The sequence below is a fragment of the Arachis stenosperma genome, chromosome 4, assembly GCF_014773155.1.
Source record: "Arachis stenosperma cultivar V10309 chromosome 4, arast.V10309.gnm1.PFL2, whole genome shotgun sequence".
NCBI lineage: Eukaryota > Viridiplantae > Streptophyta > Magnoliopsida > Fabales > Fabaceae > Arachis > Arachis stenosperma.
This window is the reverse complement of record NC_080380.1, coordinates 15,375,600-15,379,586: the sequence shown is the minus strand read 5'-3', so window position 1 is coordinate 15,379,586 and position 3,987 is coordinate 15,375,600. Positions and strand designations below refer to the sequence as shown.

At 41.1% G+C, this 3,987-nt stretch overlaps 1 non-coding gene across 1 annotated transcript; it reads right to left on the bottom strand.

The window, feature by feature from the left end:
- Nucleotides 1-445: 445 nt before the first annotated feature.
- LOC130978367 (small nucleolar RNA R71) lies at nucleotides 446-549 on the bottom strand. The gene has a single exon (XR_009086014.1). It is a non-coding gene; the product is annotated as a small nucleolar RNA R71 (small nucleolar RNA).
- Nucleotides 550-3,987: the final 3,438 nt, after the last annotated feature.

Genomic DNA, 3,987 nt, shown 5'->3' with positions numbered 1-3,987 from the left:
ATTACAACAATCCAGAAATAACCTTTCATAAATTTTCGAACAAGAGAAGGAGATGGCAGCCGAAAATAATAATGCAAGGAGAATGCTTGGTGACTTCACAAAGTCAACGTCCAAATTTGATGGAAGAAGCATCTCCATTCCTGCCATTGGAGCCAACAATTTTGAGCTTAAGCCTCAACTAGTTGCTTTAATGCAACAAAACTGCAAGTTTTATGGACTTCCATCTGAAGATCCTTATCAGTTTTTAACTGAGTTCTTGTAGATCTGTGAGACTGTAAAGACGAATGGAGTTGATCCTGAAGTCTATAGACTCATGCTTTTCCCTTTTGCTGTAAGAGACAGAGCTAGAATATGGTTGGATTCACAACCCAAGGATAGCCTGGACCCCTGGGATAAGCTGGTCACAGCCTTCTTGGATAAATTCTTTCCTCCTCAAAAGCTGAGCAAGCTGAGAGTAGATGTTCAAACCTTCAAACAAAAAGATGGTGAATCCCTCTATGAAGCTTGGGAAAGATACAAGCAGCTGACCAAAAGATGTCCATCTGACATGTTTTCAGAATGGACCATATTAGATATATTCTATTATGGTCTATCTGAATTTTCGAAAATGTCATTGGACCATTCTGCAGGTGGATCAATTCACCTAAAGAAAACGCCTGCAGAAGCTCAAGAACTCATTGACATGGTTACAAACAACCAATTCATGTACACCTCTGAGAGGAATTCCGTGAATAATGGGATACCTCAAAAGAAAGGAGTTCTTGAAATTGATGCTCTGAATGCCATATTGTCTCAGAACAAAGTGTTGACTCAACAGGTCAACATGATCTCTCAAAATCTGAATGGATGGCAACATGCATCCAACAGTACTAAAGAGGCAACTTCTGAAGAAGCTTATGATCCTGAGAACCCTGCCATGGCAGAGGTCAATTACATGGGTGAACCTTATGGAAACACCTATAACTCATCATGGAGAAATCATCCAAATTTCTCATGGAAGGATCAACAAAAGCCTCAACAAGGCTTTAACAATGGTGGACGCAATAGGCTGAGCAATAGCAAGCCTTTTCCATCATCTTCTCAGCAACAGACAGAGAATTATGAACAAAATACTTCTAATTTAGCCAATCTAGTCTCTGATCTGTCAAAAGCCACTTTCAGTTTCATGAGTGAAACAAGATCCTCCATCAGAAATCTGGAGGCACAAGTGGGCCAGCTGAGTAAGAAAGTCATTGAAACTCATCCCAGTATTCTCCCAAGCAATACAGAAGAGAATCCAAAAGGAGAGTGCAAGGCCATTGATATAATCAATATGGCCGAATGCACAAGGGAGGAGGAGGACGAAAATCCTAGTGAGGAAGACCTCCTGGGACGTCCCTCAAGCAAGAAGGAGTTTCCTATTAAGGATCCAAAGGAATCTGAGGCTCATATAGAGACCATAGAGATTCCATTAAATCTCCTTCTGCCATTCATGAGCTCTGAAGACTATTCTTCCTCTAAAGAGGATGAAGATGTGACTGGAGAGCAAGTTGCTCAATATTTAGGAGCTATCATGAAGCTGAATGCCAAGTTGTTTGGTAATGAGACTTGAGAAAGTGAACCTCCCTTGCTCATTAGTAAACTGGATACCTGGATTCAGAAAATTTTACCTCAAAAGAAACAAGATCCTGGCAAGTTTTTGATACCTTGTACCATAGGCACCATGACCTTTGCAAAAGCTCTGTGTGACCTGGGGTCAGGGATAAATCTTATGCCACTCTCTGTAATGGAGAAGCTGGGGATCATTGAGGTACAACCTGCCTTGTTCTCATTACAATTGGCAAACAAGTCATTGAGACAAGCTTATGGAATAGTAGAGGACGTGCTAGTAAAGGTTGAAGGCCTTTACATCCCTGCTGATTTCATAATCTTAGACACTAGGAAGGAAGATGATGAATGCATCATCCTTGGAAGACCTTTCCTAGCCACAGCAGGAGCTGTGATAGATGTCAATAGAGGTGAATTAGTCCTTCAACTGAATGGGGACTACCTTGTATTTAAGGCACATGGCCATCCCTCTGTGACAAAAGAGAGTAAGCATGAAGAGCTTCTCTCAGTTCAGAGTCAAGAAGAGCCCCCACAGTCAAACTCTAAGTTTGGTGTTGGGAGGCCACAACCAAACTCTAAGTTTGGTGTTCAGACCCCATATCCAAACTCTAAGTTTGGTGTTGGGACTATACAACATTGACCTGATCACCTTGTGGCTCCATGAGAGCCACTGTCAAGCTATTGCCATTAAAAAAATGCTTGTTGGGAGGCAACCCAATTTTATTTATCTAATTTTTATTTTATTTTATTCTATAGTTATTTTGTGTTTTATTAGGTACATGATCATGTGGAGTCACGAAAAAAAATATAAAAATTAAAAACAGAATCAAAAACAGCAGAAGAAAAATCACACCTTGGAGGAAGCACAGGCTGGCGTTCAACGCCAGAACAGAGCATGAATCTGGCGCTGAACGCCAGAAACAAGCAACATTCTGGCGTTGAACGCCAGCAATGTGCCTAGAGGAAAAGCTGGCGCTGAACGCCAGTAACAAGCATGAAACTGGCGTTCAACGCCAGAAACATGCTTTACATGGGCGTTGAACGCCCAGAACGTGCACCACTCGGCGTTTAAACGCCAGAATGGTGTGCAAAGGCATTTTACATGCCTATTTGGTGCAGGGATGGAATTCCTTGACACCTCAGGATCTGTGGACCCCACAGGATCACCTCAGGATCTGTGGACCCCACAGGATCCCCACCTACTATATTCCCACCTTACCTCCTAATCCTAGTTTACTCTTCTCCATGTCACACTTCCCAAAAACCCTTCACCAATCACCTCAAGCTCTCTTCCCATTCACTTATTCACCACTCACATCCACCCACTCTTCCCCATAAACCCCACCTACCTTCAAAATTCAAAAACATTTTCCTACCCAATCCCACCCTAAATGGCCGAACCTACCCTCTCCTCTCTCCCTATATATACGCTTCCATTCCACTTCATTTTCACACAACACTACCCCCTCTACTTTACCTTGGCCGAATCCATCTCCCCTCACTCTCCTCCATTTTCTTCTTCTTCTTCTTCTCTTCTTTCTTCTCTTGCTCGAGAGCGAGCAATATTTTAAATTTGGTGTGGTAAAAGCATAAGCTTTTTGTTTTTCCATTACCATCAATGGCACCTAAGGCCGGGAATCCTCTAGAAAAGGAAAAGGGAAGACAAAAGCTTCCACCTCCGAGTCATGGGAGATGGAAAGATTCATCTCCAAGAGCCATCAAGACCACTTCTATGATGTTGTGGCAAAGAAGAAGGTGATCCCTGACGATTGGATTTTTGACGGTTTAGAATTTCTCAAATGAAATCTCGTCGAAGTATAGTTTCTAAACCAAGCAATAATCCTTTCATACAAAAAGTTGTTTGTCACTAAAACAAACCCCTAAATTTATAAACCGAAGTATTCAAACCTCGGGTCGTTCTCCCTAGGAATTGTAATGAAGTGTCTTGTTATTGGTTGTGAGTTATAATTGGGGTTTTTAAGATTTTGGACAAGAAATATAAATGGTAAAGAAAATAAACTAACAACTAACAAGCTCTTGGCAAGGTATGAAAATTAGAAGTCTATCCTAGTTATTCTTCTCAATTGTGATGAGAATTGTTCATTGCTACCACTTAGTTAACCCTTACTAAATAAAGGAAAGTCAAGTGGATGAATTGACTTGAGCCACAAGTCCTAGCCAACTCCCAAGGAAAGACTAGCTTTAGTACACTCCAAACCAATTAGCAATCTCTCCAATTATCAATCAACAAAGGAATTAGATAACTCAAGTGTCACTAATTACTCTACCTAGGCCAAGAGGAACAAAATCTACACTAAATCTAGAAGAGGCATTTCAACAAACACATAGAGTGCAATAGAAGTAAACATTATTAAATGCAAGAATTAAAGGAATCTACAA